This window comes from Calidris pugnax, unplaced genomic scaffold (assembly GCF_001431845.1).
Source record: "Calidris pugnax isolate Ruff unplaced genomic scaffold, ASM143184v1 scaffold13, whole genome shotgun sequence".
Classification (NCBI taxonomy): domain Eukaryota; kingdom Metazoa; phylum Chordata; class Aves; order Charadriiformes; family Scolopacidae; genus Calidris; species Calidris pugnax.
The window spans coordinates 2,959,447-2,980,617 of record NW_015090810.1 but is presented as its reverse complement, the minus strand read 5'-3'; the positions used below and the strand labels follow the sequence as shown (position 1 = coordinate 2,980,617).

At 43.8% G+C, this 21,171-nt stretch overlaps 1 long non-coding RNA gene across 3 annotated transcripts in view; it reads right to left on the bottom strand.

Annotated features, from left to right (window-relative positions):
• Positions 1 to 21,171, bottom strand: part of LOC106886013 — a 100,571-nt gene that overhangs the window by 25,280 nt on the left and 54,120 nt on the right. For all 3 annotated transcript variants that reach the window (XR_001411554.1, XR_001411553.1, XR_001411555.1), the window contains 3 exons: positions 2,992 to 3,284; positions 2,511 to 2,570; positions 800 to 909 (listed from right to left, as the gene is read on the bottom strand). This is a non-coding gene — a long non-coding RNA (uncharacterized LOC106886013). The remainder of the gene's footprint in view (positions 1 to 799; positions 910 to 2,510; positions 2,571 to 2,991; positions 3,285 to 21,171) is intronic.

Below are 21,171 nucleotides of genomic sequence, written 5' to 3'. Positions count from 1 at the left end.
GGTCCCTGTTACACACATATCGACCAACACTACTCAAATCTGGCCTCTGCCGGGCCCCTGGGCTCTGCATGGTGATGGCTGAGCAGCACAGCTACAGAGCTATTTGCAGCTGCAGTACCTCTGAAAATAGCTTTTTTCAATAAAGAGTTTGTTTCATTTTTACAAGCAAAGAAGTGCTTTTTGGCTGTTGCTTAGCATGTACTACCTGACATGCCAGTCACTCCCGGCAGCCGGGAGGAGAGTCAGGCAGTGAGGAACTACTCTGTGTACTGAGCTGAACCTACCCTCTTGTTTTGCCAAGTTTTGGCAGGCAGATAAATGTTTTAAAGTTGATACTTGCCTCTAAATGCAACATGTAATTCCTTTTGCTGCAATTTATCCATCCACTGTGCTATGCATACAGGGACAAAGGATCACCTGACAACGTAACTCTGAAAATTAGCAAGGAAATATGAGGTTTCCTATCAGCAAGAGTGGCTTGAGTTAAAATATTTCAAAGTATTTGTGCAGTTCTGTAAAAGTTTGAAGCTCCTCATTCCTCATCTGCTTAAATAAAGAGAAGCTGAGCTACTCTATATTACATATGTATTATCTCTATATTATATAACATACCAAAAATGGTATATTTCTGCATCATTGAAAATGCCCAAACACAGGGAGAGGGATAAAAAGAGAGAAAGCTAACTGGAAGCAGTTTCCCAATATGTGCAAGTCAGTTCAGCTTGGCCAACAGAACCTGCAGTTTCAAGCCATTTAGGCACTTTGGAAAATTGGTTCTGGTTATGAAGCAGACACTTACCAGGCAGCTGCAACGCTGGTCAATACTCTGTGCTGCAGCCAGCCCTGGGGAAAGAGGGGTCTCTCAGCTGGATTCAGCCAGTGTCCTGGGCGGCTTCCAGTCTTCACCTCCTTCCAACAGTAAATAAAAGCATCATGAAATAAGAACAGCTAACACCAACGCCCAAAAGTTGATGCTGAAAGGAGGCAAGGCCAAGCACCATCTCCCCTCTCCTCCAAGTACTTTGCAGCCATTTGTGGCCCAGACGCATCCTGAGCCAGACTCGTATTCAGTGTATTTAGTCGCTCTCAGTGGGTTTCCTCTTCCACGAATTCATCCAGCCTTCTCTCAAGACTGCCCTAGTGATCAATGTTTTCTAAGCTGCCAGTCACACCAAGGAAGAAGGGAATCAATATTCACTTTGGTCCTGGCCCCTCCAGTTCTGGGCTGTTCCCTCATGTGTCCCTGTGTTAACAACCACACGCGAGGAATAGGGATGAGCTCAGCAGCCACTGAGAAGGCCCCGTGCCACAGAAATTTCCAAGTAATATTTGTTCTTTGTCTCTTAAGGACACTGAGTGCAGCTGACACTCCCGTCCTGTTATAACATCTTTTTCTGTGCATCTAACAAATACACGCTAAAGTCAATGTAAGGAAAAGAACTTCAAAATAAAAGCTCACAAATGAAACCAAAAACCACAATCAACATAAGAAGTGTATAGGTGAGGGGTTTTTTGTGTACATATATACATGCTAGCATTTAGTAATACGCAGAAATTGCAGCTGTGACTTAATCCTTCTAAGGCTTTCTGCTAGTTTCCCCCTCTGCAAAAGAAAATTTTCACTGGAGGAAGAACGGTATGAAAGAACAAAGAATTGTGATGTCAAGGTGGTCAGCATTATTGATGTTTTTCTTTCATATTTTAATTTGACCGAATTAGCTAAACACATTTCCTAAAAGAATGAATTCAAATTGGATTCAGTTGAGTTACTGAGTGAAAGAATGAATTATTTTCTTAATTTCCCCCAGGAAAGAAAGGCCTCTGCATTACTGGTACATGCCATCAAACTCAAACAGTGTGAAGAAGTCTCGAGTTACTCAGCAATGAAATGTTTTGCAGTAAATGGGAGGCAATCGTTAAAAACCCTCATCTGAGCAGCAAAGGAGAAAATTTGTGATACACATAGGTGACATCACCCTGGGAACACCCTTCCTGCAGGTGTGAGGCTTCTTTGCAGATGTTCCCTGGGAGAAGTCTGCATATTGTTTGCCAACATGGTTGTAGATTTATGTCTTTATTTTCATAGAAATATGGAACTTTGTAGAATTGTTTATTTTCAGTCCAGAATGAAACATTATAATCATGTTGTACATCAGTCCTTATAGATTTGCCACAGACTTTTAAGTTCTTTCCTCAAGCTCGTATTTTCTAGCTGAATCAAAGCATGTCATCTGCAAGAAAAAGAAAAAAAGTCCAGCCTTGATTTAAAGACAGGTGTCAGAAAACTGTCAGACAGAATCTGATTCCTTTTCTGAATTGTCTTGTGGTTTTCATCACGTGGCTCATCGGTCCCTGGGCATGTGGACTACCTCTAATGTGGTCATGAAAAGTGATTGAAGAAATGAAGTTCTTGGTCTCTACATAGCAATTGACCTGTGTAAAATGTCCTTGACAGCCTGTATTTCCACTAAAAGACGTTGAAGGACCTATAAATTTAAAAAATTACTTACCTAGTATCTAAAAGTGCCAGCACAAGACTTCTCAGAGAAAGATGCAAGCAGTCCCACATTCTGTAATTATAAAGTAATGTGTCAGAAGGGGATATTATTCCTATCCCAACCTTTTTCAAAGATTGTTTATGCCCTGAAGCACAACTTTATTTCATTTATTTTTTTGAGATGGCTTTTATTCCATCCTGTAACTCAGAATGGCTTGTTGGGTAACAGCATTAGATTAGTGGCCAGTTTTCCAAACCATAGGACAGTATCTGATGTCCCTTTCTTTAGTGCTGTCCTTCAATAAACTACTAATTCTAGCCTGTAGTCCTAAATAATCGGAAAACACTATGTAAGTAGATTGTAACACAGATATTTGACTGCAGTGACTGTCATGACAAAAAAAAAAAAATCAGAATGGAAAAAATAGCATAGTTACTATATATCAAAAGACAATAAAAATTGCCCAACTCTTATACCAATATCCCAGCCTTACCTGGAGAGGCAAAAATGGGATGTGTCATGGTGGAAGCTGCATCCTCAGGGATGGGGGAGAGGAGGCTGGGTCGTAAGACACTTTCATATGCGCCTTGGGACTGCTGTCGACACCTGTGTAGAGACTTCAGCAGCTTCCCTAATTCTTTGCCTGAAGTCTGGTCACTATTGGTTTCAAGCCTTGTACCAGCACGCTTTCATTTGTCAGGTACTGGTCTCATCCTCCTCATGTCCTTAGTTCTGATGACATTAATGGGCATGCTGATGAGGAAAGCACACAAGTCTGGACCTAGCCTTTGTGGGGAGAAAAATTAGAAGTAAAATAGGTAAAAGTAGGAACCAGTTTTCCCGTGTTGAAGAGTCACAGCAGTCCCAAAATGAGAAGACATATTTTAGTGATTAGTTGCAGTCAATCTTAAGAATGCTTTAGGCTTGGTAATAAGTCAAGCACAATATCCTCTCCTCCATGGAGGCATAAGATGTGGGGTTCCTGAGTGGAAGAACAAAAGCGTTACAAATGAGATATTTGCAGTAATTCCTCCACAGCGGCTATCCATACTACATAATATTTCCCCCTAAAACAGAAATCTGCCTTGAATAAATGGAATAAAACTACATTAGGAGAGAGAAGTCATATCTACAAACCACATGTAAATCAGAAGTTCATTAGGGGAGCATGCAAAGTAGATTTCGGAACGTAATTTTTCTACAAACTAGTTTTCACAAGAATGAAGTAAAGCTTTCAAAAGCATGATTGCTCTAAGTAATTCAAATTATCTACTCTACCTGATACTAAGTCTTCCCATAGAGATTACAAAGCACTTAAATTTTTACCCACTTTGTTACAGAAATCCCCGAGGAAGGTTTCAATCCATTTACAAGCACTGCTGTGAGAAAGAAAAAAAAGATGCTAAAAGTTTTCAAAACTGCCTCCAGCCCAGCTAGAGTTAAACGGTTTTTACAGTATTACCTCTATCTCATAAAGCTCCTTGTTGAGAAATTTACCACTGAGTCATGCAAAAAACCCGCTCTGGACCAAAACTTGGTCTATAAGAGTTCAGCCAAGAAACAATATTTCCTGGCGTGTTTTTTCCCTTCTTTTGTTCTCTAGCACTGGAATCAAAAAAGATGCTAAGTGCTCTACAGTTCCAAGTGTGAATGTGCTCCTATTACTCAGAAAATTACTTTAATTTTAAAATGAAATGGTGTGGGCTTATAGCCTGGACTGTTGACTATGTTTTAAGCATCAGGTGAGCTCCACAGTGCTGGTGTCTACAGGCAGCACAGCCTGCACAGCCATCGCTCAGAGGCGTGCAAACTCCCCTAGGACATATCCCCTCTTGTAGCGGTCCAAAGTCTTCTAATAAAGTAGCTTTTATTCAGGCACAACTCCTACTGGCAGCCATAGGGGTATGTTATAGCAAGGGTCATTAGGGAAGGCATTGCTCGTGGGGTGGCAGTTTCTGTCCCTGCCCCATAAGAAACAAGACCTGCATTTTGCAGAGTGGAACCTCTTATTTTGTGGGGACACAAAAGCACTCGGACATCTTATCCCTCTCACGGCCCAGCAGCAGCATTTAGCAACGTGGCTGTGGGTCTGTCTGGCTTGCTAAGACACTGTACCAAGACTCGGCTGGTTGCAGGATCTTCCCACAAGATCACTCCTCAGGGTAGCTTGAAAGGAGCAGGTGAAAGCTGGTCCAGTGTCAATTGAAACCATTTCTAGTCAGGGTTCTGTACTTACATACAAGGGGGTTTGCTGAGTTCTGCTTTGTGTGCTAAAATTTGAACGGCTCCAAACACAACAACATCAGAAAAGAAGATGCAGAGGAGGAAGCATAATAAAAAATCTAAGGAATGAATCTTCCTAGAAGCAACCTTGGAAGTGCTTCTGCATCCTGTGCTTTGAAACTCATTGGTGAAAATCTGGGCCTTCTGAGGACAGAGAGAGCTTTGGTATACCTAGGTTTCCAGGCAAGGTCACACTTTGCTGTCTTGCAGGTCCTGCAGTCTGTACATGGCTGCAAAGTTCCTGCAGCTCACAGCAGCTGCATGAGGGACCCACCTGCCATCCTGGGCAGAGTGGGAGGAATAAGGCAGAAGAGAAGCTGCCAGAAAATACACTATCGTAGTAAAGCAGGCAAATGTCTGCATTATTGTGTTTGGCTGCTTCCTCTGCTAGTTGCATCTTGCTGCCTGCATGACTCCACGGCTAAATCAAGACTAGCTATGCAACTGATCAACAGCAGATCAGCAAAACGGTTACTTAAATAGAGTCTCCTGGTGGCCTCCCTTCAAAGCAGTTGGCAGTCATATGGGAGAGAAAATTGCTCACCAGCTTCTCTGGGGCTGGTACATGGAGTCTCCCAGCCCAAAGCATGGACTAAAGAAAGACCTGGAGCTTCTGAAAACGGCCGTGTTGTATAAATAACTGAGGGAACCACAGAGCTAAAGGGACAAAATCTTTCAGATATGGTATGCAGAGCCTCTTGCAGAAATAGGGTCACATTCAGAGAGCAAGCAAAGCTTTTTTAGTTTTCTTCTAGTGTTGCCTCTTGCATTTACTCCAGCACACTATATTTGGTATGGTTGTTTCTGTAGGAGAGCTACTCTCTAACAACTGTCATCACGTAGACGAACCAAACCTCCTGGGAGTTTAAGGCAGTTTTTATTTAGACCCACGCTTTGTTATGATACCAAGTTTAGCCTCAGCCCTACTGCACACTGAAATCCCAGTGTCTGTGGTTGCTCACAAGCTAATGGTCCACGTTTCTTTGCTTTCACTGCATTTCACAGTATCACTGCCCACCTGTGCAAAATTCTGCTCCTGTTAATCCAAACCTTTGACTGTAGCTCAGACGTATGGAAATGGAGAGAGAGGGTGGTCACAAAGACAGCATAAAGTGCATGCTGGTGGGGACAAGAAACACCGTGTACTTGTGAGCATAGAGACAGAAAGAGAGGGAGACTAGCTTTGGAGCAGCGATATTTGGAACAGAAGGCAGGAAGATCAATTTAACTTCTTTGATGTTCCATATCTCGCTATTTCTGGCTGCCACACATTACAATTGGTCCTCTTTCTGATGTGAAAACTTTCTGTCTGAGAAGGTCTGTAAACATTTTTAGCTTGGGATGACATTATGTATTGAATTACAACACAAATACATGCACACACATAGATGCCAACTCGTACTATCCATAGGAGATCTGTGTATGGTACCGTGTAATTTTAGTTTTCCAACACAGCAACATCTAAACTCTGGATTTACTTAAGGAAAAAAAGATAACAAATCATAACCCACCAAACTTCTAAGTACAATACCCTGATTTGTCCTGTTTGTTCATCTTCCATTCAGCTGGAGTTTGGAAGGCATTAAGTGTTGCAGACATTTGAATCTTCCCCCTCAGAAACTCTGACAACTCAGAACATTGCATGTTCTCCATTATTATTCCAAAATATCAGCTTGCACACTCCAAAACTGTTTAAGAAATACTGATTTGATTGTACACCCCCACATTTTGCAACTGCCATCTTTTACCGTGAATGTTAATGCGCTGAGTGGGACAATGGTGGTGTTTCGCTGCTGTAAAGAATAATCTTTTTTCTTGTAAATTTCAGGAATGGTTTCTTTCTGCTGCCCTAGCTATTTCATGTAACAAATAATCTTTGCAACAGGTGAATTTGGCTCATCATGCAGATTTTGTTCTTTATAAGTGGAAAATAATAGCAGACAGTTTTCCCTGTGTGTCAGTGCTTTTATTCCAGTCAAGGCTGGTACAAATATTTATCGAGGAGAAAAGCATAAATCAGCCTGCAGAAGAAACCCTGCCACTGCTGCTAATGAGTGCAAGTTTTGGGGTGTCATTCTGGTGCAGAGCAGTCCCTTCCCTGTGCAAAGCAAGCAGTCCTCATGCGAGTCTAACGTGGCAGAGCCTAGGTGAGGGCTCTCCTGAGGCATGGACCTTCATATGGGCACACACTACCCTCCTCTGCCTCCACTTCAGGGACAGAGGGAGATGATGGCTTGTCCAGAACAAAGCAACACATCCCATTGGTATGCCTTTCGGCGGTGGTCGGTTCAGGTCTGTGAGTCCTTTTCAGTACTGTACCTTCCAGCAAGCCAGCCACTGGTCTAAAGCAGATCAGCAGGATGAACCTTCTATAACAGGGCTGGAGTGAAGGGGGTGGTGGTTCAAAGCTGATCATTCAACCTTTCCTTTATGTGAATAAATGAGTGTGTGCACATGGCTGTACACACACATGCAGACACACAGGCACACTTTCCTTAAGGCTTGCAGAACATCAGCCAGCACTTGGGTTTTGGCTGGTGGGGCTTGGTAGGAGACCAATGAAAGTTGTTCTGGCTGAGATGAAAACCATGCATGGTGTTACAGCTGGAAGAGCTGTTTGGAGAAGCCTGAGTGCTCCCAGAATAGTACAGTTTCTCTAACATAGCTACAAGCAACACATCAAGCCCCAAACAGCTTCTTTTTTTAAGCTTGGATCTAAGAGAATGGAGGAGGGAACAAGCAGTGGAGGGCTGACAATGACAAGCAGGCATTTGTTTGAAGGAAAAGAATAAATCTACTAAACTCTCAAAGACTTACAGCATAAAGTCTTGGCAATCTCATCACTTTCCCCGATTCACTCCAAGGAACATGATAATGTCAGTATTCTGGTGTCTTTAGGAATAAAGAAATAGCACAATGCTTAAGGTTACAACATGGCATTTTGTAACAGCATAATAATAAATACTACCGTATCTGGAAATGTATGAAATAACTGCATATTTTTTCTTGATTCTAGGCTGAGGGGTTGCAGTTGCTCCTGCATAATCATATAACCAGCTGTGTGGTAGCACATGGAGGCCCTAACATTGTGGAAACACAGCTATATTTTGCAGTAAAGCCTCTGTATTGTAATTTTAAGAAATGCCCCTAACTGTTAGCATCCCGTAGCATGGCTTATTGTTTCATATATTCAGAGACATTTAATGCCCCTGGGATAGCTTGCGGTGGGGATTATTTGGGTGGTTATGTTTTTCATTGCTCCCTGAAGGCTTCACAGACCTTCCCAAGTTCCAGTGCAGTCTGGTTAGTGCAGTTCATCATGTCCCAGCTCCTCCATGGAAAGGAAGGAAATATCTTGCAGTTAGACACAGCCATTTAGTTTTCTTCGGCATCAGATGCTTCCCTACCCTCTAGACAGCTAAGTTCTTCAGCCTACAGTTCTGGGTTTCCCTGCTGCCTTGGTCGTGTGCAGAAAGTACAATCCAATTACTTCTTCCATGTGGCGAAGATGCAGAGAGTCAGCAGTGATAGATAGATCCCTGCAGGGCAGAAAGACCCATCCTCTGCAAAATAATGAACCCTGTAGCAAAAAAAAAGAGCTTGAAAAAACATAGCTTCACAACTGAAGAGCCTATAGCCCTGAGTGAGCTGAAGTTTAAAGTTCATGTAGTTTTGAATCATTGCTTCAGGCTCTCTTCAGAGTCAAAGGGATCTCAGTTTACACATTGGTTATACATTTAATCTTGCTTTAGCGGCTGCAATCATGTCAAAAGTTTTTACTGTTTGGGAGGTTTTTTGAGTGAAAGCTGATACCGCGTGTGGGGAGAGAGGTCTTTCTTCAATTCCACAGACCCGAAATAATCAGTACCCCGGTGTGAGCTCCACTTTGTTCAGATGCACTGTAGGCCAAAACTTCTTTACTAGTCCTGGACTACTGTTCTGGATATTCTTCACAGACATGTGAGCATGGACATTTCTGAAGCAAGCACCAGCATTATCAATCACAGCAGTCCCTGAGCAAGTGATCTGATTTCAAAGTGCCGAAATGAAAGCTGCTGGTGCTTTTTCACCTCTGAACATCAGACAGCGTGCTCACAGCCTTCTCTGGATAGAAGCATGTGATATTAACCACTGTTTTGAAAATTTTCCCCTCTTATTATGTTACAAACATGGCTGCAAAAACCTGAGCACTGCTTTTGTTTGCAATAAGAAGTAGTGAATATCCACTCGTCACTCCTGCACCATGATAACATTAATTATTAACACAGGTAATTGGCTGTCTTTGATGTCATTGTATTCATTATTAGGTATTTATTTGCCTAATGTGGAAATCAGCATATTTGAGGATCTTCTTAATGGAAGCAGTGCCATTTGAATACATATGAAATGGTAGATCTTGCAAAACAGTCCTCTATTAAACTTTTCCCTCCTCCCAAAACACAATTTTGCCAGTTATGGGTCTGTGAAATGCAAAAATTATTCACTATGTGGCAGAGCACAACTTGGAAAACCTTTTCAGTGCTATTTGTCCACCTTGCAGATGTGGCGATGTTCACATTCTCTGCTTACTGAGGAGCCTGAGCTCCACCACCACAAATTAAAGAACAGATACTTTTAGAGTCAAGAACCCACTTCCCATTGCTCATGCACTGGTGTAATTCAGAAGCAGCAGTGCACACCATCTGAGTGCTGCCTCTGTCGTCTGGTCAGAGAAGAGAATATTCCCTCATGTGACGTGTAACCCCCTCAGCAAAGCCCGGCCTGGGTAGCTGTAGCCTTGTTCCCCTGGAGGAGCATCTGCACCTGCAGATAGTTTCTGAGAAACCAGCGGGTGGCAGAATCAGACTCTGTGACTGCAGCCATCTCTTCCCAGGTGACCTGCACATTAGAAACGTTTTTTCTGAAGAAGCTGGAAAATGCTTTTAAAATACACACAGAGATTTATTTTTATTTTTTTTACAGCCTGGCAATAGCCAGTTTAAGCGATGGAGGGGAACTTTTGTGGGCTGCAGAACAAGCGGGTGCAGTTTTCAAAAACCTCTGTCTTCTCTGCATAGTCTGGTGCCTAATAGCGGGTGAGTTTATTAGCCTTTCCACCCGTGAGCCATAAGTATCTGTTTCCATTCAGCATGGAAAAACTGAATTGCCTCCAAGACTGCTGACCCCCTTGTCAGAAGTCATTGGCAGCAGGTCAGCGGGATCAGACTCTGGTGTGATGTTTGTGGAAGGAGCAACCTGCCACACACACGTCCTCACTCAGACAAGCAGGATTGCGTAAACCTCATTTCTTTAGGAATTCAGATGCAGAATATATTTGAATTTTGCCCTTTTTATATTATGCATTTCATTCAGCTGTGCTTCAATCACTGTTCGCCAGCCTTCCCTGCTCTTGTGAGGCTGGAGAAGTCATAAATACGGCAGCTCCCTTTGAGCGTTAATGCTGGATGCTGTCCATGACTGCTGAGCTGCAATATGCAAGCCAGCGATACCACAAAGTCAGAGTTTATATTCCTTCCCTATTGCATATTTTTAGTGTGTAAATCCACAGAGCAGAAAAAATTTACAGGGGAGCGGGTGGTCACGGGGAAAGTAATCCACATATAAAGCAGTGGCAGGTGCCTCTTTCTGCCTGGGAGTCCTCCTGTTGGGAGGTTTCCCACCAGGCTGAACGAAACCTTCAAGCACTGTGGTGGTTTTTTCTTTTGTGCCGGAGATAAGGGTCGGGGGGGGGGGGGGGGGGTCACTGACATTGTTTATCCATTAGGCATTTAGCAATGGCTCTGCTGAGCAACTTAATGCCATGTGTTTTTCACTCACATGAATTGCAATAGAGTCTTTTCTTCTTCAAGCCTGCCTGTGCTGGGGAAATTTTCTAAGTTGTTTTACAACTGGCATAGCTTAAACTGATCGGGGTTGCAGCAGAGCCCTGGTTATAGACAGCTTCAGGTGAGTGATCAGTTTTTACTGATGTGGTTTCGACTGTGGCACTACGCAGACTAAAAGCTGAATTAAGACTAAACAATCCAGAAATATTTGGGCTTTGTTGAAATACAGAATATCTATCTCCCTGAAAATACTGAAATGACTGAAAATACTTCTATTCCCTAAATTGCTCATTCTGTCTTTAAAGGACTGGCTTTCACTGGGAGATTTGAGTTTTCCTTGCTTTGTTTTCCTAGCCTTCTTTAAACTGGATGTTTTAAGTCAATATATCACAAACAAGCCCAGATGAGATTTTCAGTGCAGCCTTTACTGACAGAATCAAAATTACACGAAGTATTGCATTTTGAGGCAGTGATATGTGTGCAGTCAAGAAAAGGTAGGTTCTCATCTGGCTGGGTGAAATGCTCCCAGTTAAATCCCATCACTTGTGAGGCTCTGTGCAACCAACACACTTATGGACTAATAAAACTGAGGGGCTGGAAAGAGAAAAATTTACTTTCTGGGTCTAATAGGAAGGATGTGAATAAAATCACAGATGAAAATGTGGAACAAAAAGCCTTGAGACAGAGGTAGTACATCCTTTGCTGAAGGAAGGCACCTGAGGAGGAGGACGAAGTGCTATGCAGAAGGGAACATCCATCTCTGCACAAAAGACCTCCCAGTCCTAACATAAAAAGTATCTGAGTCATTGAATGTGGTGGATTAAAAATTATCCCATAGGCACAAAGACATGTTCTCTGAAGATGAGTGAGATTTGCTGAATTTTAGCTGGAGTCAGATGCATGTGCATCATTCCTTTAGAAAGTTTCCAAAAATAGTAGAAGTAAGGTGGGATGTTCAAGCATCAGTCCAAGTCCTTGTGCAAGTGTTAGATCCCGGTCCTGTTTTTCTGTCAGGTTCTCACAGCAAGGACACTTCCCTTGGCATGCGAGACATTCCTGCCTCAAGATAATGTACTGGCCAGGTAAAGGTAGCAGAAACCAAGGGGCCATGGTCAGTCGGATTTGCTCAGCCTGTGTCCCAGGAGCACCAAAAGACCCTCCTTTTGCTGCAGCTCCAGCCTCCCCTCCCTAGTGGGCTTCAGGCACAGGAAGGCAGGGCTGTGCTTCACAATGTGCCAGGGATGAGGCCAAAGGAAAGAGGAGAAAGAAGGCAGAGAAAATAAGTTGGCTCGCAACCTTTACCACCCACGAACCTCTGCACACCATTTCCCTCCTGGGAACTGATCCAAGGCTCCCTGTGAAATCAAGAGGCATGTGCTCATATGAAGAGGAACTAGGTCCATCCCAAAAGAGGGAGAGAGGTTTCTCCAAAGCAGAAATCAGCTCTATTTCCCCTTGATGGCTCTCCTGTTTTCTCAGGTGAGCTATGGCCTCATCTCAGGCCATCCCTGGAGTGGGTTCGGCTTCCAGGGTCCCCAGGCCAGTGCCACTACCTTCAGGGGACAGTAAGAAGTAACTGGATCTGCTCACCTACCTCTGCAAAGAGAACGCTGGAGCTCTTTTCCCTATGCCTTTTCTTTCCAGGGCTAGCCATCAATAATCAAGAAGATTCAGCAGTTTGCTGGCAAGGCTGTAAGTTCTGGTTTACATCAGCTGGCAAGGACTTCTCTGTGCAGTGGGAGGCACCAGCTCGTTCACACCTCTGTATCCTCTATCTGCTCAGGAGGATGCCTGATTCCCAGGCTGGAGTTTCTGGCTGCCCAAGTGACCCAGCATAGGACCCTGCCCTCGGTGGTGTGAAACCCTCCTGGAAGGAAGTGCTTGTCTCCACTGGTTCCAGAGCTAAACCAGCCTTACACCTCAGGCTTGAAGCTAGGTGACCAAAGCTAGGCCACACAAAGGTCTCCCTTGAGCTCTGTGTGGCGTGTGAAGGATGCTGAGAGCATACATCAACTTTCCATCATGCCAGAATTAGTTTCCATGCAAAAGAGTTCTGTACTTGCAGGGACCAGAGGGTGTCATGTCCCTTCTTTTCTTACTCCAAGGACTTAAAATTCTCACATAAAACCTTGACTAAGATGTTTTTGGCTGTATAATCAGTAAAAAGCACGCTGAATTATGACACAACAAACCCCTTATGTCTTCTGAGAAATGCCTGTATGTGGTCCTTGGTGCTAAACTATTTTAGTTCATTAGACTGCCTAATGAACTCTCATCTCTGCCCCTATCAAACTTTTAACTAAACTCTGGGCTTCACACATTTGCTTTAGTTTATTCTTACTCCAGCTGATACAATGTGCTGGAGAACTACCTTACTAGTTTTCTTGAGGTATTTCCAGTTTCTCTCCAGGTTGCTACATCGCCCACAGTGCAGATCCTCTCTGGTGGCCGAAACACACCCCCTGTGCCCTTCCTCACTGTACAGGGGCTGGAGGCCAGGGGCCCATTCCTGCAGCATGCAGAAACACGGGTGTGTAAAACCCTTGCAAGGCTCTATCAGAAGCTTCCTTCTCAGTGTCTTCCCATCCTGGCCACAGGGAATTAAGTGCCAAATGTGATCAAAGATCAAGCTTTTTTCCCCAGCCTCGGGGCTGTGCTGCAGTGTGTCAGAGCTACCCCAGTCTCCTGCTGTGTCCTCAGTGGTGGTACCACTCCAGCGACGGTCCCATGAGAAAGGGGTTGCAAGTGACCCTACTCTGCCACAAGCAGGGATCCGTGTAGCCCAGCAGGGAATGGCATCAGCATACCAATGTCGGCCCCCAAAAAAAGAGCAGGGCCTCCCCAGATAGGAGGTAGGTTGCAATGAGCCATAAACAGGAATTTGAAGTACCGTGTTGATAACATCAACTAAGCCTGCTGAAGAGCAAAGAGCAAGATTCCTTCCCACAAATGCAAGGTTAATATTTACTATCCCATTTATTAGCTATGCTTAATTTACACTCTTTTTCATTTGGCTGTGAAAACACTGCTGTTAGTATGAATGCAAGCTCCATTGAAATACCTGCATTTAGCTCTATTCTTCCCCTTTCAGGGAAAGTTTTGGTGCAGACAAACTTCTGGTGACAGCTTGCATTCACACTGACTGTCTGTGGGTTTTGATCTGTTAAAAATATAAATTAATTCATAGCCAGATATTGCCTCAAATTAATTATTTACATACTAACTGGGGACAGATAACATACAGCCTTGGCTTTACTTAGCAATTTAAACATGAAGTTTTACTGAGTGGCTAGTAGACAAAATGTTATATTGTGAGGGTTGGTTTTTTTCCCTTTTCCCTATAATATTTTACTTTGATTAAAGTTGTGCTGAAGTAAAATTGCACATCTTACGTGAAAAGCAATTTACCTCTGCTCTTATTGAAGTTAACCGTACTTATTTGTCCTAGCATAATGTATTTTTCTAGCTGCATTCTAACTGCAGTGCTTTATCATATGAACCAAGTTAGATTTAATCAAACTCAGTTTGTGTTGTGAATTTTAAGACATTCGTTCAATTAGCTGAAATAAAAGCAGAACCTTTGGAAGAACGATTAAAGTTGAAAAATGCTGGTGCTGAGCTGGGCTTTTAGTGCTCCTTCTGCACCTTTCTCACCCCAAAACATTTTTCATGCTTGAAAAGGCTCCCTGATCCTTTTTTTTTTTTTTTTAATTCTCTTTCTGTTTCTCAGATTGCTGGTGATGTCCATGGGAAGATAAGAGTCACTTTATATGGTTGCAACACCCAGATACCCATAAGACTCAACTGGTTTTGCTCCTGCTATGCCTGTCATGAGCTTTTTCTGGGAACTGATGGACAATAACAGTACCACATTCCAGCCAGGGCCTTTTTTAATGTATTGGAGTCTACTGGGAAGCCATGGTGCAGCTCCCCAGTTGCACTCCCATCTTACCAGTGGCTTTCATGTTATTCTCCTTTTTGCCACCTGGTGGGAAAATTGCCATCACTCACTTCTGTTTGCCTTTTGGACCTGGGTGTGCAGCTCAGGGAGGTGAGCACAGGAGCCGAGGGACACTGAGGTTGGTCAGGCCCTAACACTCCTTTCCAGTAAGCAAACTACTTTCTCCTGTCACCCTTTCTATTACTTCCCCCTAAAACTTCTAATTTACACACATACCAAGTATTTTGGAGGCATCAGGATGTTTTTACTGTGTTGTCCTGTGTATTGAATACAAGACCTGTTTATTATTGGCATATTACCTTTATTAAGAAAAAATTTTATGTTTGTTGTTGCTACGTCTTACAGCTGCAATTTTCCTCATTTGGGAATTCTTGATTAACTTGGCTTAGGATCACCAGCCTGAGTGATTTGAAAAGGCCATTGTAAAATAATAAAGAGAAATAAAAATGTCTTGGTGCAGTCAGACTCCACTCCCTCAATTGAAAAATGTGGTGGTTTTACATGTTGAGACAGTTTCTTAGACAGCCAGACAAGGTGACATTAAACAAATCATGCTAATTACAACACAATTTATGTAGAGAGATTTTACTGGCCTGCTAATACTTGGCAGGGGCTGCCAATTACAAATGTTTCAAAAAAGACCATTTCCAGCATTAGCTTTTTTGGTTCTCAGAGAGATGGAAAGACGCAGCCTGTTGAGCCACCTTGTTTGTGCCAAGGGAAGCAGAGCCAGTCTAAGGGCAGAAGCAAGGCTCAGAGACCTGAGTTCTGGTCCTGGGTTTCAGACAGACTCACACAGACTGCCCTGCAGCCCCAGGCAGATCACTCCTGAACACACTCCACACCAAACAAAATCAGCCAGACTTTGTGTGATTCCTGGAGGCTTTGCAGTTCTCTGGCCTCAGTTAGCCAACACCAGGTGTCCTGCTGTGTGTGATCCCCAGAGATGCAGGCAAGACATTGCATGGTTGACAGTACCTCATACAACAGAAGGGAAGATCACACCCTCTGTGCATTCAAGACCTCATTTACAGAACAAGGATTAAAAACTTACATATAACACTTGACAGGAGCATCATGCAACTTGTTTCCCAAGAGCCTGTAAAGCACGTTTAACCCTAAAACTCAGAGATATGTAGGGCTTTTCCTCCTACTCACTTAGCTTAGGACTGTGATCATATAAGATGCTACTTCCCCCCATCCATCCCCAGGTAGTATTTACCTTCACCTTTGCAGAACCAACAAAAGAGAATGAGGCACCCACTCCTCACCCATATTATTCTCATCCCTTAGTTTAAACACTCAGCTGAGTGGCCCTCATTCTCCCATGGTCATTTGCATAGCCTGTGCCTGGTTTTGGCATCCCTTGAAAATGCCTGTAAGTGTGGACATACCTTTGCAGAGCTTGGGACTCTTCTTCCTGGGCTTCTCACATTTTGCTCTGAGGTCAATTTACAAGCAGCTCTACATCTGTGCTTCAGGGGCTTCATGCTGCTGGTGGGAATTGATGATCTCTGGTGAGCCCTGGATACTTAAGGAAATTGCCCAGGAGGGGAGCTGTATTTTTAAGAGGGTCACAAGTGCTTTAAATAGCAGATTTAGCATCAGCTGGAGATAGTAAGACCTTAATGAGACTTGGTGGAGGAAGCACTTTTGGCATGCATGAGGCAAATGCAAACTCCTGTTCTATATGATAGCACCACTAAGTCCCACAGTGCTTGGGCACCCACTGAGTACCCCTTCGGAGCTGTTGCTTTTGGTTCAGAGTGATTTGTGACAGTTGCATAGAAGAGGTTTGGGGAGCAGAGGCAGGGAACTACAAGGGGTAAAGCTTCCATGGGGAATGAAGCCTCCTAGCCTCACCAGCCATAGGAATTCCTGGAACCTGAAGATGATTAGCACTTTGCCTCAGCAACCTCTGGGAGTTACACCTGAGTACTATCAGAAGCTCCCCTGTGGTGGGGACACAGAGAGCTAATTTTCCTTTACAGCTGCACCTGATGGCATGCATGATTGTTGCTTGCTTGTCTACAGGCACATTTTCACACTTGACTCACAGTTAGTCCCACTGTCCATGTTTAGATGGAAATTCAGTAGGATTCGGAACACATGTAGCGCAGGAGAGAAATAGGCCAAAAGAGTTATTTCAAGCAGATGTTGGTGATAGCTGCTGGTAGCAACAGTAAGTTATCAAAGGGATATAGATATATATCTCTCTTCGGAATGAAAAACAGCATCTGCACCGGAACAGGGTCTGGTGATCGCTAAATGGCTCCATAGGCAAGAGAAGAGCTTTTTGAACAGAAGGTTTTGCATAAAGCAGTTGTTGTTTACACCTGAAACTGGTGTACAAATAAAGCCATTACTCTTGGCTGCCAATCCTCCTCTACTCTGAGCCAAGGCAGCCTGTGGAGCTGTATGACAGCCCTCCTTGCAATTGTTCCTCACAGGTGTAGCTTTTATACACATTCGCCAGTGTTGTCCAGGTCAACTCATATGCTGAGCCCCATTTAACCCAACAAAGCAGTGTGTTAAGAAAAGCAGGGAGGGCATTATTCAGAAAGGGGAACTTTGGCCTTGGACAGAAAAAGGAGAACATAGAGTTAATTTTCTGCTTTGAATTGTCCTACAGAGGAGTTTAGCTTTTTCTACTGAGTGTCAGAGGAGCCCAGGGAGACAGGCCACCACAGACAGAAGTTTCCTTGTGCAGCTGCCTCACTTGCCTTCCCTTCCATCGACAGCAATCACAGCCCCATAGAGTGACCTTCAACTGGATAATGAATGAAGCCTAAATTGTAAAATACTAAAAAACATTAAGTCTGAAATCCGACCTTTTCCTCTCACCCCATTTCTATTCCTGTTATACAACTGCCACCATCATCTGTTACTCCTGTGTATTCCTCCTTATTGAGCCAGGTCACATAAAGTGCCTTCACCTTGAGAGGTCAATTTTGGGAGTTGTGACCCCCTGGTATCTCTCACAGCAGCTGCACGTGCCCTGTGATGGCAACCCCCAGCTGCTATGGGTGTGCCAGGGACCCCCATGACCCCACAAGTGCTGTGGGTTATCGTGCTGTCCTCTACATCCCTGAAGCCACCAGGAGCCTGGAGTGAGAAAGTGCCACTCTGATGGAGACAACATGAGAGGGGACCAAGGGTCTAAAGCCCTGCTGGTGCTCACTGGGTGCTCGCAGTGACTGGGAGAAGCACAGGGAGGTTGGTGAGGAGGGAGGAAAGTGTGAGAGACAAAGAAGAGGGAAGCTGGGGGATGGGGTAACCCCAGGAGAAAGGAGATGGAGAAGCAGAAAGGATTTGCCAGTCTTAGCAAGGGAAAGAGGTAGTGATGGCATTATGAAGTCCTGAGCGTCATTATACTGTGCTGCATAATCGTAACGCACTGTTGTCACAGCTATGCTGTAAAAAATCACAAGCTACGTCTCAGAAAAGCTTGAAATTAACATAAAAATCTAGAGACTTAACTTAAAACAATGTCAGACCCTTTTTCTTTTAGCTTCTCATTGTGAAAGGAGGACTCTGGTCATGTCTTCAGGATTTTTTCTGGAAATTAATATTTCAGAAAGTAATTCTCATGAAACCGTGTGACTCAAAGAACTGAGGCACTGGGGAAAACATCAGATATCACAAACCTTACCACTAAACGACAAGCACTAGCGAGTGGGGGATTAGGTTTTCTCTGGAGCTGCCCCTTTAAGTTTTTAGTAGCTTGTTCTTTTTGCAGAGGTAGCTTTGATTTAGCAGCAGAGAACTGAGATGGAAGCAGCAGACAATGTACTCCCTCCTGGATACTTTCCTTTTGTAGTTGCGTGTGATGCTGTCACTTAATCTTGGCTAGAAATGGGAACGGACAGTTTCTCTGTGCAGGGAGGATGGATATTTCCCATGCAGGCACTCACAGCCATCCATACATTTGGAGAGTGAGAAACAGGGTCCAGTCCTAGCTAGCGTGGCTTCAGGAGACAGTTTCCAAGCAGAGGTTAAGCCGGGGCTCGCAGCCTCCTGCCTGGGCATGCGTGCAGCAAAAAACCAAGACACAGACCTACAGCCCAGCTGTGAAGCACCACAAGGTACGGTTTTGTCTCCCTGGCAAGATTTGTGTAGCACTTGGAAACTCCTGACAAATAGCTAAAGTCTCTAAAAGGTGTCGTAACAAAATGCTGGTATGGAAAAAGAGCATACTTACTGTATCCAAAACCAAAAAAAAATCCAGTTCCCCATTCAGACACCAAGTGATAGCCAGCCCCAGCCTACACCTGCGGGGGAAGAATGCCAGGCACTAATATAGGTTAGGGGTGGACCTGCTGGAAAGCACTTTTGAGGAAAAGGATCTGGGGGTCCTGGTGGATAGTAAACTATCCATGAGCCAGCAATGTGCCCTTGTTGCCAAGAGGGCCAATGGAATCCTGGGCTGCATAGGGAAGAGCGTGGCCAGTAAGTCAGGGGAAGTCATTCTCTCCCTCTACTCTGCACTGGTGAGGCCACAACTGGAATCCTGCGTCCAGTTCTGGGCTCCCCAGTTCAAGAGAGACAGGGAGCTACTGGAGAGAGGGCAGTGTAGGGCAACAAAGATGATTAAGGGATTAGAGCATCGCCCTTATAAGGAAAGGATGAGAGAGATGAGACTCTTGAGCCTGGAGAAGAGAAGGCTGAGGGGAGGCCTTATTAATGCTTGTAAGTATTTAAAGGGTGTGTTGAAGGAGGGAGCCGGACTCTTTTCAGTGGTTCCCAGTGAAAGGACAAGAGGCAATGGGCACAAGCTGGAACATAGGAAGTTCCATTTAAATATGAGTAAAAACTTCTTCACGGTGACGGTGACGGAACCCTGGAACAGGCTGCCCAGGGAGGTTGTGGAGTCCCCTTCTCTGGAGATTTTCAAGACCCACCTGGATGCAGTCCTGAGTAACATGCTCTAACATGCTCTAGGCAATCCTGCTTCAGCAGGGGAGTTGGACTAGATGATCTCTAGAGGTCCTTTCCAACTCTGACAATTCCATGATTCCATGATTCAGATTCGCAAATCAAACCCCAGGTCTCCACAGCCCTTCAGACAGTCTGAAAGCTAATTTGAGCTATTTGCAGAAAATCCGCATAAAATGAAGCTCATCTTAATCTTTCATCCAATGAGACATTTGATGTATTTAAAAGTTCATCTCATCTTTTAAAATCACCTGTGTCTCCCTTTTAAAGCCTGAAATCATCACACCCATAATAAATCTCTCTATGGAAGTTCAGCTTTTTGAAATTAAACTGAAATAGGAAGTGGCTGTATATACAGATACACAGAATAAAACATGCAGGCTGGCTTACAGTGATGTATATTGTCTGTAAGGAAATTTATCAGCAGTCGACCATACACAAAATACCTTTCTACCACTATGGAATGCATTAAATGACACGTTTTAATGTATTTTTTTTTTCCCAGTAAGAAAAAGCAATTTGTCTGGATATCTCACTTGCCTGAGCCAAACCCCAGGGTGTGTAGCATCATCAGTGCCACTGCAAATATTTTTGGTAGTCTCTGCCACAGAGAGCAAGAGAAAAAGACTTTTTTCTAAGGACTCTTCCTCCCAGCTGAAGTGATCGAAAGCAACAAATAACAAATGGCTTAAGTTTATTTCCTTGCTTGCATGTTTTCTTTCCCCTGAAATATATCTTACGAGCACGATGAATATGAACTGGAAGAAATTCATGAAGACATGCATATGTAAATTAGTCCTATGCTAGATAAGACTACAAGGCTTTCATTTATAGGTAAAGCACTTACTTTTCCATTTTACATCTGCTTTTTTAAAGACTGTTATATTTTCTGAGATTTGCTAGATCACCTGAAGCCACAGATAACATTACAAACCTCAAGTCAACTCTCAGGTAAATCTTCATCATTCCTTGGAAATAAAACAGTAGTTTTTGTTAACTGTGTTCAACTAATGTTTAAACTATTGGTTAATCAAGAGGTTTAAATGGTTGAAACCTAATTATGTGTGAAACAGCTCCTGATGACACCAGTTACCACTGCCTAGAATCATACTGGCTCCCTTTACCTTTTTCACCCCAGGAAGACAAAAGAAACCCCCTCAAGAGACACTGCTATATAGTATTGAAAAATTTCCCATCAAACACAGTTAAGAGAGACTCGGTGAGAGCCCTTTTTGCTGCAATCCTCTGTTCACGAGCACTCCTGGGCTTGTGCTGAGGCTCTCTGGGGGTCCTGCATCACACCCCCATCATTGAGGGCTCCCTTCCCCTCTGCCCCCCAGCTCCACCACTGTTTGTCCTCTGTCTTCTTCCACCAAGGCTGTTAATCCAGCACCTTCTGAGAACTTTCTGCTGACTGAGTTTCATTCGTACATTGGCAGGGGATTTATCACTGCTTCTGCATATCTGCACAGTTTGGCTTATTGGTTGTGCCCGCTCTAGTTTCCTACTCTGTGACTCCTCCTGATTGACCGTGGAGGGCAAGAGGAGTCAGCAGGCCCTTTCTCTTTTCATCTGTTTCCCAGCAAAAGAAACATTAGCATGTCAGACTGCCAGACAACATGCCACAGAGATTCTCCCACATATTGCTTCTTTCCTTCCTTTTTTCTTG